This window comes from Lolium rigidum, chromosome 5 (assembly GCF_022539505.1).
Source record: "Lolium rigidum isolate FL_2022 chromosome 5, APGP_CSIRO_Lrig_0.1, whole genome shotgun sequence".
Taxonomy (NCBI): domain Eukaryota; kingdom Viridiplantae; phylum Streptophyta; class Magnoliopsida; order Poales; family Poaceae; genus Lolium; species Lolium rigidum.
Window position 1 is genome coordinate 149252380 of NC_061512.1, and position 15690 is coordinate 149268069.

General features: G+C 45.1%; 1 long non-coding RNA gene across 1 annotated transcript; it reads left to right on the forward strand.

The window, feature by feature from the left end:
• The first annotated feature begins 2965 nt into the window (after window positions 1-2965).
• LOC124654396 lies at window positions 2966-5107 on the forward strand. Its single transcript, XR_006988330.1, has 3 exons — window positions 2966-3006; window positions 3211-4546; window positions 4630-5107. It is a non-coding gene; the product is annotated as an uncharacterized LOC124654396 (long non-coding RNA).
• Window positions 5108-15690: the final 10583 nt, after the last annotated feature.

The window sequence follows — 15690 nt, forward strand, 5'->3', positions numbered from 1 at the left end:
TAGCTATGGCAACGTGCTCCCAGATCTGGACACGTGAATCTGTGCCGACGGCCTCACCGTCGGCGTAGTTACGAATCTGCTCCAGGGTGCTGGAGGTATGCCGACGGCCGGACCGTCGGCGTATCTCAACAGTCGCCGAGCATGCGAGCGTGCCAGGTGACGCCACGTGCAACAGAGGAGCCGACGGCCACGACCGTCGGCGTAGAGACATCGAAGGCGGGTGCACCAGGTGACGCCACGTGCATCCGTCGTGCCGACGGTCCGGCCGTCGGCGTATCACCGACGCCGTCAGACGGCCGTCTCCGTGGAAATACGATGCCGACGGTTGAGCTGGGCCTACGGCCGAAGAAAAACCGTCGGCATGGAGTAGACGCCGACGGTTGGAGATGCGCCGACGGCCAGATCCGCTACGCCGACCGGAGATACGCCGACGGCTGTACGCCGACGGCCACCGTCGGCACAACAGTACGCTGACGGCTTGCCCATGTACGCCGACGGCTGGTGGCCGTCGGCATATAACCGTTTTCCTGTAGTGATAGCATCTTGTTTGCAGCATCTCAGTCTTGTATTTAGCATTCATAATAGATGACTACCGTGTCCCAGCCAAGCAGCCGTAAATTCCCCAACAAGCATCTCACATTGAGAACAAGCAAGTGCAACCCCCTTTGCCCTATCCCAGGGCTCTCCACGATAGCCCCGTGGGGCGCTCGCGTTGAGCGAATATTTTGGTACTGTAGCAGATGTACTGCCTGGCGAGTTTGTACTGCATGTGTAGATTCTGTACTGCAGGACAACACGATGTACTGCGAACGAGCGAGAGAAAATAATTTAACAGACCTCCTCTCTTCTTCTCAAGCCCTATTCTCTATCGTCTCACCCTTCCTGGCGGCTGCGGCTACTGGGTGTAGCACGACGAGCGGCAGCCGACGGGCTCATGTGTGGCGACGGGGAACGGCGGACCCTGAGTGGGAACGGCGGGCCCTGAGTGATGCCGGGGAACGGCGTTGATCCTGAGTGGCGGTGGGGAAAGGCATGCGTGGTTGGCTTCGTCCATGATGCAGGTACTTCTTGTCGGAGAGCAGCGCGGCGGCGGCAACAAAGGGAGCAACGATGGCCTCGTTTTCAACATGCGCAGTGTGGTTGGAGAGGCGGCGGTGTTCATTGTTTGTCAGCGCTCCCTGGCGCCGGTGCGGGACCAAGGTGAATCCAATCTCATCCTCTGACCTCTCTTCTTACCCTTTTCCCCATCTCTCCTATCTTTCCATCTCCATCCTTGCACTGACCCTCCCCTTACAGATCTCATGTACCACTATTTTTCAGTCGTTGGATGCTTCAGAAGCAAAGGTGGGTGCCGGTTGACTCGATGGTTCAGAGGCAGAGGTGGATGCCAAATTGAACTACTCTCTTCTTGATGTGTTCCTGGTACGGATAGTTTTCTTTGATGCTTTTGATCTCAGATTTCTGAATGCTTGTTGATTTCATTTCCCTTGAAACATTACAGATGGATGTGGCGGTTTTGGACTAAACCATGGAGACATCTCCTTTCGCATTGACATTTATTCTGTTTTTTCTTTTAGATCCAAGGATGTGATTTAAAAGTTAAAACCCTGCACTTTCTATCATTGTACGACAATATGAGACTATCTAATGCCTATAACTATAGTTTTTCTTGCAGAGTTGTTTGGTTTTCTTTCTCTTTTACTGGATATTTTTATTCTTGCTATAGCTTATCTTAAGTTACTGCAGGTGGAGCAAGGAGGAACAATCAGCAGATTTAGCATTTATTTTGCTAAAAATGCATGTTATTGTAATTAAAATCAATGTGCCTTTAATCAGCAGGCTATCGTGGATTCCTGGTGGTCTCGTTGAGTCATTGTTGGGCATGGTACGGTAGCCTATTTATAGCATTTAGTTATTTGGTTTGATGTGCGTATTTGAAAATCGGCATCCCAAAACCGGTTTCAGTATTTGCAATTTGCAGCTGGATGATGAAACTTTGTGCACCAAATTGTAGCTCCATTTTGGCTTTCTTGTATCTATAATTGCTGACAAACTTATCCAGGCTGGTAATGTACTTGACATAATATAACTTCAGATAGCTACATCATAAGCTGAGATCTTACCCGTCGCTATAGCATGGGTCCTAGAAGTTGTACATGCATTCTTATTTTTTTTAGTTCATGGATTATAGTTTTTTTGGCCTAGGATTATGTAGTAAATATTGGTGGCGCTTTCTCTTCTAATGTTACATATATAGTTGGATATAGCAGTGTTTCACCTTTTTCTGAATTCAATCTCTTGTTTTTGCTGTTACTGTTGGCACTATATATACAATATACATACATGATTGTACATTTGTACCTGTTTAATCTGTTTTGGAAAATATGGATTTACACAAATGTTACATTGTTGAATGATCATTTGGAGAATGCTGTTACTGAGATGTGTGAGTGAATAATTACTTGCAGTTTTGTTGTTAATGCTAAATAATCAATATTACTAACTAGCGTATGCTCTTCACTTGGATAGGCTGGAAGGTTGGCAAATGTCGTTGGATGGTACCACTCACACCCTGGTTATAGATGATCGTTGCCATGCATTGATGTTTCTACTCAGATGCTTCATCATCAGTTTACAGAGCCATTTTTTGTGGTTATCATAGGCTCTGCAAGGACTATTTCTGCTGGTAAAGTGTAAACTGGAGCTTTTATGACATAACCCAAAAATTACAGCCTCCTGACAAGCGTTTGTACGAGCTTCATACCATACCACAAAGCAAGATAGAATATTTTGGTGTTCACTACAAACATGTAACTAGATTAATTGTCAATATTTTCTTTTGCTAAAATATGTGCCTTAGTTCTATTGTAATTGTATTTTTTATTGTAGTACTAATCTTTGGACATAACTTATTTCAAGTCATTCATGGACTCTCACCTCCTGATCTATTCTATAACAAGTGATGAGTAAACAGGGGTTGTGCTGCTGGACAAAACTTTGATTTAGGTAGGTATTTCCTTCTACAATGATATAGATAGGCATCACAGGGCCCATGTCACCCTCGTTTGTTTTTGAACTGCTATCAAATTAGTGTTTTGTGCTTGCCTTTAGTCTTTTATCGCGTTTCAGATGTATCTTGATTTACATTACTAGGCTCCGTATGTGTCTGTTTGAGATTGATCTCTAATTCTTTACTTAATTTTGATGTAGGAAGGATTATGTTAGCATCATGCACGAAGAACCTAATGTTTGTGCATTGGCTTCTGAATATGGATCATATGTTAAATGTTGATCTACGCACCATGTTAGTGTTCGTGCTTTTTCAATGGATGAGGAAAGAGGTACCAGATGAATATGAAATCAATGCTTAAAGGACCGAGATAGTTATGCTTCTGGTTAGTTTGTTTTTTCTTAGGTTATCCTTCTTTTATTTGCTTTCAGTACTTCTGTATCCAATCTAAACTTCTATTTGCGCCAACTGCACACATAGAAATTCAGTTATCTTGTTTACTATCTAATATTAGGAAAATTTCACCATATCACTGCACTGAAAAAGTTACTAAGATGATTAGCTAAAATCTATTATAACTTCACTGCAGTCCTAGAATTTTCGGAGAAATGCCAGAAGAATTGACCACCGCACGCCTTGATAGATAACACTTAATACGGGTAATCAGCTTCAACCATATAGAGAAATTGACTTAATCTCCTACTTTAATGCCTGCATACAACTACTTAAAAGATGGATTGGCTCTCAAATTCACTTTACACCTGCTTCTCTCATTAAGCTGCTCTCTCCTTCTGAAGGTGAGGGGTGATTTAAGTCTTCGTCTGGTTTTTTACCGTAAAGAACTTTCTGTGAGCTTCCAACTATGTGAACAATGTTGTGTCGACCAAGTTAGTAGATGTGATGTACATGATCTGTAGGTGCTCAAAACATATGGATGCTCAACCGTATTTAACATGCTTCATGTTCACCCTACGACAGTTTGTTGGCTGACTTCTTCTCTAGCTGAGGTATTTTTCTCTAGAAATCTAAATTGGAAATTCATGAACAGACTGTATAAAGTAAAATGTAGATGTTACCTGGGTCATGTTCCCCATATTCAAATCCTTACTCAAGGAATTCCTACCTTCACATGTGATCCTTAATCATGGATCTCCCTCATGCATGCTCACATATGTAGTACTCCCTTTATCCCAAATTAATTGACCATATTTGTTTAGACTCGCATGTATCTACACACTAAAACGAGCCTAGATACACGTGAATGCAGGAAAATCTATGTCAATTAATTTAGGAAGGAGGAAGTAGTACAAAACAGTCAAATATTTCACATGCGAAGGTATATAAATTCTTGGATCAAACCCTTTCTATGCACAAGGAGTAAAAAAGTCAGGGCCATATCCCTGTACACCTCATGCAACCAGGGTCATTGTTATGACACGACGAAGAGGCTAAGCACACGCTGGGCGACAGCCGGAGCAGGGCCTCGAGGACTGGAACGGTCGTCGTGGAGGGTGATCTGTACACCACAGCCTCCAAGTAAGAAAAGATATTCAGTAAAACATCTCTGAAGAATCTGAACTACACTCGCAATTAAGCTAACCATGATTAATTGGTTTAAGGGCATAAGAGGCAGAAGTAGCAGCCAAAAAGGCCGAGCGGCTTTTTCTGAAGGTGAGCATTGATGGGGCACCATACCTCAGGAAGGTCGACCTCTAGACGTACAAGGGGTACAGGTAGCTCAGAGAGGCACTGGATGTGTTCTTCTTTCCCAAGTCTTTCCCTGCCTCCAGGTGCCAGTAACCAGCTTTGATTGAGGTTAATTTTCTCACAGCTTTTACTCTGTAGATATTGCAGCGGAGAAGGATCGAACCATGCATTGGTCGAATTCCCTAATATTAGTTTAGATTGTTGATCATGTGGATCGACCATTTATGATGTGTTTTTTTTTCACAAAGGGCCTAGGCCCAGCCTCCGCATAAATTGATGTATCCGGCTCATTTATGTGTGTTATACCTTCTTTTAAGCATGTGAGGTGCATGTATCAGACTCTGATGTAATCCCGAATTCCATATAATGCAATCACAATTCAGGTTGATGTATCTTTATCTATCCATATTGTTGCATTCATCTAAGCGACCAACATGGTACTATTTCTTACTACATGGTTTGTGAGTTAGTTGACCATCACGGTGCTTACATTAGGCAGCCACTGACCAGCGAGGAGGCGCCCCATGGGGCGCCCCAACCACTAGTATAGGATCAAAAGCACAAGCGTGACAAGAGGTATGCAGTTACAAGCGTGACAAGATGACAAAGGAAGATCACAGATCAGAAACATCTAAAGTTAAGCGGCTTCACTTCGCATCTCGTCTACTCAGTTACCTCCTCGTACACAGCAAGCCACCTTATGTTGTCGATCGACTGGCGAGGTACTCTTCATAGTCCGAATCACTCTCAGATTCACTAATCCATCCATGGCAGGGGCGGCTCGCACAGCTAATTCCTGTAGCTGCGGGAGGTGGCAGTGTAGCTTCAGGAGCAGGCAGGTCGATGAGCACAGGGTCTGCTCCCTCAACTGCTAACTCAGCTTCAGATGATATCTCATTGTGCACCTCCACATTTGGCATGTCGCTTTCTCCAGGTGGCTCGGACATTGCTGCTTCCTTTTGCTGCATAACGCACCAAGGCCACGTAAAAATTGCACCAGATGCATATTGTGTCACAAGTCACAAAGTCTTGATTTAGAGCGAAACATCAAATTGGGTCACAAGTCACAGCAGTTCGTATACAACAGCTGGGCATGATAGTTATAAGAGATTACTGATGCTAAATTCTGTCTATCAAAGAACACAGTTTTCTCTACATGGGATGCATATAAAAATACAATTTATGGAAAGCATTCTTAGCTATCCCAAAATTCATCAGACAATGATGCACACCTCCATTGTAACTACAAAGGACATTCAAAATAATGTACATTCAAGATATCCATTTTCAGTTTCCTAGTTATGGGCTCAATTCTGTGAACCAGACAAGGTGGGAATTTTTGCCAAAAGAGACCACCTGCCCCAATTCATTGACAAAAAGGACCACCTCTGAATCAAATTGACAAAAAGGACCACGTTGTGTGTGGCGGCAGAGCCCCTAGGCGACACGTGGCGGATGCCGCCGGGCTGCATGGCGGCAGGGACCCGCCGTCCCAGCAGCTGGCGGCACGTTGCCGCCCAGCCTCCGCCGTGAAGCCGCCGTCGATGGCCGCAGGCCATGCCGCCGCAGCACGGGGCGGCATGCCTGCGTGGCACATGCCGCCACACATGCTGGAGGCAAGCCTCGAGCGGGAAATCGTCGGGGCCGACCGCGCCTGCACGCTAACACTGACCGGCACTGATTTTGATTGATCTAATTTGGAAGCGACGAGACGTAAAGCTGTCGGAGATTCCCGCTCGATACAAAAAATTAACCACCGAAAGCAGCCTATTTGCGTAGGAGTTCTGTGCTGATACAGCAATTAGACATTCTGCACTAATTTTTTTTTTGTACAGCTCACACTAATTGAAGGCTATATAAGTCGTCTTTCCCGCATAGAAATCGAAATCGCAGGATCAAGTTTGCCTTCTCCGCGTCTCTGTTTCGTGCGCAAAATATTGGAGTGAGTATGAGTGTGTCTTGTTCGGACCAGGATTTTAGGCCGATGAAGGGGAAGAATGCAAGCTTGCCACCGGGGGTGAGAGCAGAGAGGTGTTGGTGTGGCCGCCTTGTGAAGGTGAAGGAGGTGGTTGATTTTTCTGATAAGTTCGGCATGAAATATTTCATGTGCGCTAGCTATGATCATGATCCACCCAGGCCAACAAGTTCATCGTCCTCGAGGCCTGCGGTATGTTATAACAGCATGATTAAAAAAATTATTTGTATGTCATTAATTTTTGTTTATTAACCGTATTATTTGTGTTGCAGTCTCCCCCGCCCCTTTGCATGTGGTTTCATTGGATAGACCAGGAGCAGCCGAATTGGGCACGTCGTGAGGTGGAGGAAAAACAGCGGCGTGCATGGGCAATGTTCCATGAGGAAGAGCGTAGGGAAAAGGCTGTTGCTAATGCTAAAGCAGAGAGAGAGACAGATACAAAAATTAAGGGCGGAGCAAGCTTGAAATCGTGAGGTGAATCAGAAGAGGATGGATGATGAGGCTGCACGTAGGTATGCAGAGGAAGAGGTGCGTAGAGAGGCCCGTGAAGCGGAGAGGAAGAGATTAAGGGAAAGAGCTGCCGAGGCGCAAGCAGCAGAAGAACGCGGCGACAAGTCCGAAAAATGGCCACGGTGGACGCAGGGAAAATAGAGTGATCTGTTGTACTAGCTATGTATCTTAATTTCAGTTTTACTTTCTCGTTGTATCTTAAATTTCGTTGTAGTAATTAGCCGTATTATTCAATTACATGTTGTATCTTAACTGTTTTAAATTATGTTGTATCTTCATTATTGGAGTTAATTTAGAAATTAAACTTATTGGAACTAATATTAATATGTCTTCGAGATACATAGAAAAATGTCTCATACATAGATTAAATATCTGTCGCGCACATAGATAAATATATGGTACATAGAAGTAAGGTCCATGTGTATCAGTTCTGTCGATGACGACGACGTTGCTGCCGTGGCCTTGGACCGGAAGGCGATAACCGGGGACGAGGGGGATGAGGTAGACGCAAACCTCAGCCGTACTGATTTTTCTCATCCTCTGTACGTGTCTCATCTGCTGGTGATGGAGGCTGAAATACGTATGGAGATTCCTGATTTGGGGGAATCAAACTTGCATCTGTGCTGAAAATACCACCTCCAAAGAATTCTTCAACTATCCCGGTAACATCATCGCGAGGTTGTTGGGAAGTGCTGCCGTAGTATTGTGGTTGCGCCTGCGTCATACCAGGCCATGTCGGGCCTAAAGATTCATGCGTATCGAGCGGCTCTGTCACACACATGCGCGCAATAATCATGTACGTAATTAACATGAACTAACCTGAGTTGGGAATTGTGACTTGGGAATTGTGACTGCATGTGGTCACCACCCCGTAGTGGGGGCATATTGTGGCCTAAACCAGCTCCCATGTTGGACCACGTAGGGTCAAAAGATTCCTGCGAATGTAAACGACATGTCATTAGTAGGCATGTAAATAATCACATGTTAGTAGTAATTATTAAATATGAGCATACCTGAGTGTTGAATCTTTGCGAGTAATCGCCTTCAGTGTAGGAGTATCGTTGTCCAGATGGATATGACGGAAAATGATCGTCGTCCTATTACAATTGGAAAAATGTGTCATTGTTGTAAGTTCAGGAGGAATACATGTACGCAAGTTGAGTACCTGTGTCGCGCCACGGTGTTGAGATATGTGTGCGGATTGTGAGCGGTCAAGTAGAGATGAGTCACGTCGTGAATTAGATGAATGCGAGGTAGAGGGAACTGCTACGGTCGGTGTGGCGTATGGCTGGCTCACACGTACCATACTCGGTCTGTTCGACGGCGCCTCCGGCATGTCGAATGCTCGACTGACAACATCATCATGGCGAGAGCAACCAAGACTCCTAAGTCCTTTCATGACAGTATTAAAAATACGTTTTACCATTGATTTTCCCTTCGAACTATCCATGTTGCGCAACTGCAAAGTGTCCTGGGCATCCTGTGCGATCTGCCTAAACTCGTCAATCTGAATGAAATAAAAAAAAATTAATATTGCCTATGAAAACAAGTTTTCTGAATTATATTTATATAGAAAGTACCGAAGTGTCACGGTGGTAAGCTGAGGCCCATGTGAGGTGTGTCGGACTCGATGGTGGGGGACCGGTGAGTAGAGTCCATGTGCTAGCGCGGTACCATTCATTATACGCTGGCAATATATCACCGTTGTACCGTCTCTGCATTAGTGATAAATTACGTTAGCACGTACATGATGATAAGATGAATTAAAATATATAATTACCTAGTTTCGCGTATTCCATCGGACTCTGCTTCATCAATCCATTTTGTAATCCATGTTTGATTACGCTGACTCCAGTCGAAACAACTCATGCCTTTATTATCTTGTCTACAATCCAATAAGTTTCGTTAAATAATGAAATAGAGTAATACAAATGCAATTCATTGTTTCTATTAGAGTGAGTGAACTTACGTATGAACATCAACAACAAGTCGTCTTGGTGATGGTGGGGGACCATCCTTGATGAGAAAATTCCATCTATTGATACAACCGCTGTACCTACAGCCACACAAATAGAAGGACCAATCACTCGAGCTCGTGCCAAACAACTTAACTATCAGGTACTTTCGTTTCTTGGAACTATTCCTCATATACATGAGAATATGATGCTGCCTAAATCAGATATGTTTGTTACTCTTAGGAATGATGGACCTATCATGGATGAGGAGGACAAGCATTGGAGCATGATCACACATGGAGGAGATGGCAGCAAGCACTTGAGGATTGAAGATGATGCTACAAGTGGAGATTTCAGAACTTTGAAGCCACCATAAGAAGAGATGAAGACATGGACGAAATATAGAGTTCTCCACTTCATAATTTCGTCCATAGCATAATATGGTGTTGCGTCACCTTTAGTTTTGGGCCAGACCCATGTCATTTTCACAGGAATTAAGTCAGCCACTTTTTAGAGTCCGTATTGAAGGGGGAAAGGCCTTTTAGGGTTTGGTTTGGCCACCATACGTATGGCTGGCTGAAACCCCACTTTTTTCTCCTTTAAATACCCCCATAGCCGTCACGTTTAGACTGGGATTTTGATTAGATTAAAAGTTAGCCAATTGCTGCAACTTCGTGTACTTCTTTTGAGGCCAACGCACAGAACAAGACCGACTATTCGGAATCCCACCATTATCAATCAAGCTTTCAAATATATCCGCAATATTCTGATTGCATCATTAGTTCTTACTTGTTCTTCAGGTAGGAATTAAGACCCTCGCTGGTCGGGCTGATCGTGCATCCGCAAGATCGGTAACTCCCGGAGATTGTCTTAGCGATTGCATTGGCGCACGATCTTTGCACGTGTAGTCGGATCGTCAAGCACGAACTCCACCAACAAATCGACGCTATCATACTCTCATCGAAAGATCGGCCACCTTTGCCCTATCAATCCCGATGCTGACCAAACTGTCGCATGACACGCTCGCGGGTTGTATGGCTCAACCATCCAAATAAACGAGTAGGTTGCATCGTGTGAACCACAACCGTCCGTCTCGCAAGCATATCCGGTAGTGATTTAACAAGACCCCAGACAATGTACACGTCGTGTTCCGTATATGGGTCTCATTTAACCATGGTCTCCTGCAGCTCCTCAAACTGTTGGTGGTATTCTGGGTAGCAATAGCAACCATGTACCACATTATTGGACCACCGTTGTTTAGCATGTACCCATCGACTTCCAAAAGTAAGAGGGGCATATTGTTCAGTGTGACCACCGTAGTGGTGAATTGGGTTCATTATCTGGGGACGCCCAACGGGAAGGTACTCCCACGACCATAACTGAAGAAACTCTATGCTTACAGCAAGTATATGCCCTTTTGAAGATGCATTGGTTTTCTTTGTTGCATCACACAACCCCCTATAGGTATACGCGAGCATTGCAGAACCAAAGCTGTATATAGGGATGGGAGGTGGAGGCGAATCTACTATGTTCTCGGCTATCTTAATTAGACTCGGGAGAACAATGTCACCATGGGACGAAGGAAACATTATACCAAATAGGTACAGTAAATACGCAAAAAGATGTCGCCTCGTGGTCACATTATCTGCATCAGCTAGTAACTCTTGAAAATTATTGACCAACCAGCTTAGAGGGACCCCCTAGGGCGTGACCCTCCGCGGCTCGTAGCAGGCATTGCCACACCAAGACGGTCCTGTACCTCAGTCGGCCAAGTACTAGAATAAGAGACCGGGACCAAAGGAGTACCCTTGATTGGCAAACAAGTGATCATGGAAACATCATTCAGCGTAGGTGTCAGCTCCCCACAACTTAAGTGGAAGGTGTGGGTTTTAGGTCTCCAACGATCAACAAGGGCCGATAGAAGAGATGGGTCTAACGTGAACTTCTCCCTGCTTGATGTTAGCTTAGAAAATGGCAGAAGTCCGTGGACCCTGAGATGTTCCTCATAAACATTGTTAACAAGAAACATGTTCTTAATGGTTCGTACCCTGAAGGTCGGAGGTGGGTTTGAGTGGGCATCCGGGTTCAACCAGAGGTGGCAACGGTGTCCGACATGGCAGGATCTTCGCAAAAGGACTGGCAAATCGGACGTCATAACCTGCATCCATCGATGGTATAATCATACATTAATACATTAATCAGACATTCGTAAAAAAAATTAAATATGTATGCATTCAGCGATGCGATAATCATACAACAATACATTAATACATGTCTCTTTATTACAGCACACCAGACATACAAATATTTGAAAACAAAAAATTACATCACGCAGGGTTATTGTTCATGCGGTAAGGGCATTCCCTTCGCGCATGACCGGGGCATCTGCAAAGGCGACAACGGTGAGGTTCTCCTGCTGGCTATGATCCATGTCATTCCTATGACGTCGAGATTGGCGTCGTCCCCTCGCGGTTCTCTTCAATGTCGGGTCTGGAACCCATTTGGTAGTTTTTTCTGGAAACTCGTACCTATAGTGTCCGTCGAGTCCCCAGATCCAGAACTCACCGTTCCAAGTTCCGATTAGGTTCTGGATGTTGAAGTAGGGAGATATGTAGTTCTCCACGCTGATGTTCTGCGCTACAGCCGCCCTCAGGACATGACTACATGGGTATCCTAAAAGCTTGGGCTTGTTGCAACTGCATTCACACGTGTTGGGGCCAAGCTGAACAGCTTGCTTTCTCGCTCCTCTATGGTGGCCTTTCACATACTTGGCTCGTACGTTGATTTCCCACTTACTCCCTCCGGTCCTAAATATAAGCCATATAGGTTTTGGCACGGAAATTAAGAAACACACTTTTGGGAAAAATTACACCTTGTTTGGTTAAGATTAACCCTAGGCAATTAACGTGAGCTAATAGAGGACTTTTCATAAGCTAAGAAAACATAATCGAATCACTAAAAATATTTTCCATACAAGTGGGGCAACGTAGTAAACCTTATATTATGGATTTTTTTCAAAACACTATATGGCTTATATTTAGGACCAGAGGGAGTATTATTAAGTGCATCAATTTGACGAAACCCATGACTTTTGGATTTTTCAGCTTTCTCATCCAAATGTCGTTGCATCTTTTCAGACCATTGCTTGTTCATCACAAACTGTGTGTTTGCGACCTGCACTCTGTCTGCAAAGTATGACAGAGTCCGGTTCCAAGTTTCAGTAATCAGGGCTGTGATAGGGAGGGCTCGCACACCTTTCAGCACGCCATTGTAAACCTCTGACATGTTGCTCGTCATTATGCCGTACCGAGCCCCTGAATCGGGGCAGTTCTGATTAATCCATGTAGTCAAATTTATTTGAGTCCTCCGGCCCCTCCGGTCTTCTCTCGGCGGCAAGGCAGCTTTCTCGATTTCTTTGTTGATTCCAGCCCAAATAGCATTCATCTTTGCTTTTGTCTTCTGCATGCACATCCTCTTAAATAGCTTGAAAACCAGTACTTGTTCTTGAACTTTGAGTAAAAATTGGCTGCCAAGTGCCTCATGCACCACCTTGTCTCCAGGTCGGGCCACCCCCAGTCAGGGTCCGATGAGTTATTGATTAATTCGAGAGCGCTCAAAAGGCATGTGTTGCGATCTGATATGATGCAAACATCGGGCCGATCTCTCACGACTCCCATCTTCAAGCAGCTGAGGAACCATAACCAGCTATCTTTGTTTTCACTCTCGACAAGTGCATAGGCAATAGGCAAGAGCTGATTATTTGCGTCAGCTGCGATCGCCACCAAGAGTGTGCCCTTGTACTTTCCTGTGAGAATGGTACCATCTATTGACAGCACCGGGCGGCAGTGATGGAATGCCCGTATAGTCTGGGGGAATGCCCAGAATAAACGATCAAGGATTTCTTGGTTTTCCTCCAGAGGGTGTTGACGAGCTCTCCTGACCACTTGAGTCCCCTGGTTAGTTGTTGCTATCTGATGGAGTAGTCTCTGGGCAAGGTCATATGCCTCCTCATATGTGCCATACAATCTCTGGAAAATCTCCTCCTTCGCCCGCCTTGCCTTACTAAAGCTGACCGGGAAGCCAATCAGATCTTCCGCGGTTTTTTGCAGCTTCTTTGTACCAAGGGTTATATCTTCTTCCACCGTCACTTGCATGATATGTGATACATATTTTGCAGTGACGTTGCGGTGTTTGTCAAGAGCCCCCAATTTCTCGCAGCTATGGGGTTCTATTTTTGAGATATGCCATGGCTGACATACCCCAGGGCTCACCCGAGCGATAACTCTCCCCGTGCAACCCTCATTCAATTTGACGCATATGACTTTCAGCTGCCTTCGATCAGACTGCTTCACTCTGTGTTGCCGAGATATGGCCAACGCATACCTCTTGATTGCTTGGTGAGCCGAGTCCTTGTCTGGGAAAGTTTGCCCAACCTGCAGACTCGCCTCCCCTAGGCCTGGAACAGAGCGGAATTTTTTTGATGATGGTCATTGTTTTTAAGAACTCACGGTCCATTGGTGCTGCAACCGCCCTCCGGGAAGGACCGACACCTTCTTCGTCCGAGGAGGATTCAGACGAAGAAGAACGAGCGTCATCGTCCAACGCCTCCGGCAGTCCCTCCACACGCTCGCTAATGTCAACGAACGCGGACCAGTATCCTGGCTCGGCAGCAAACTGGGCGACCATCTGCTTCGATGGGCTGGTGCTATGGCCTGCAGTCAGTGCCTCATGCTCTAATTGGCCTATCATGCCTGCTGCAGTCAGGGCCAAATGCTCCGATTGAACGGTGCTCGGTCCTGTGATGATGGCCATCTCCTCTTCACCAGCGCCGGTACTACTTCCGGCACCATCATCACCTGATATAAACTGAACATACACCATAGGCTCTCCGTACATAGCAGCACCAGGTGTGCTTGCAAACCTCATGTACGTACTCCAATTTCTATCACTCTTTACCTCCCGCAAACCCCAACGGGCAGGTGTCACATCATTCCCTCCTACGACGATGAGAGCCTCAACGGTCATCTTCTTCCCCCGCATGTCACGCCCAAACTATGCTCGGATGCATCTTCTAACATCCAAAAATTCTCTATTGACCATGTCTGTCACTACAACTTTCATCGAGTCGCAGCGCGACACATCGACACCATTAAATTCGTCGCGTACGACGTCTCCATAAAACACTAACACATTTTCCATCGTACCTACCGCACAACCATATTTTCAAAATTATATTAGTAAAATCGCCGCTGAACTCATATTACTTTTTTCATAATTTATTATATCAATTATAACATGCACTTAAGAATTTTCAATTATTATTTCCATAAAAACTCTGGAATAAATTTCCATCCATCAGATAAATATTCTAACATCAAATACAAGATCACATCATTTATACGTCAACTTGAAGATGACGGTTTTTCAGTAATAAATTACGCGCCACGAAATTCTCAAATAATGCAAATCGTCAACACCACAAGCGGTCCACTTCTATTACACCTGAAATTTATATTCAACAAATATATTTACAAATATTAGCATGTGCCCCTATTTTTTAGGATAAAAGGGTACACAAGTTTGTACATCTACTTGTCTGGTAGCACATGCAATACTAGGTAATATCAATCCAGTGATAAAAATTACATTCACAAAATATAATTTTTTTACCTAACTCAAAATTTACAGTTATTAATTCCATACTAATGTTTTTTACACAACTACTTATCTGCTACCACATGCAATACTACCAAATAAACTACTCACTAACTACATGCGTAATCACAGTCATACGAATTTTAAAATAACAAATGTCCTAATCACATTCTCTCTAACTACACGAGATAATGACATTCACAACAAGAAGCAAAGCATGAGAGACTTACTTTGATCTGTCTTGTCTTCTCTGCAACTCAATCTGCTGCATCGTACACTAAACGTGAGTTCGCAGCAAGAGGCTAAAGCGAGAGAGATTGAGTGCTGCACCGTACGCTAAGCGTCTGAGTTTACAGCGAGAGGCAAAGCATAGAGACTGAGTGACTGATTCCGCGCAGACGAAACACACTCAGGCTTATAAAGAAGAGTCAAGCATCTTTCATAGTGCATTATCGAAATCAGCGCTGTTTGTCCACTATTACAAATCTCAGTCTAATTTCTGTACACTGTAGTGCATCCACTGATAAAAACGTTGCAGACTTTCGCGAGCGGGAATCATCACAATCTGCAAAGTCACATAAAAATCCGCGCAGTTTGTCTCTAATTGCCTCGGAATCAGCGCCGTTTCTTTAGTCAGCGTCAGCACAGCAGCCGGTCGGCCGGGGATTCCCTCTCGATGCCCGGTCAGTGTCCGCTGCAAGCGCGGTCGGCCGGACGCGCTCCATCTCGATGCCTGCCTCCGGCGCGTGTGGCGGCAGGTGCCACGCAGGCATGCCGCCCCGTGCAGCGGCGGCATGGCCCGCGGCCATTGACGGCAGTTTGACGGCGAGGTTGGGCGCTAACGTGCCGCCGGCCAGAGCGACGGCGGGTCCCTGCCG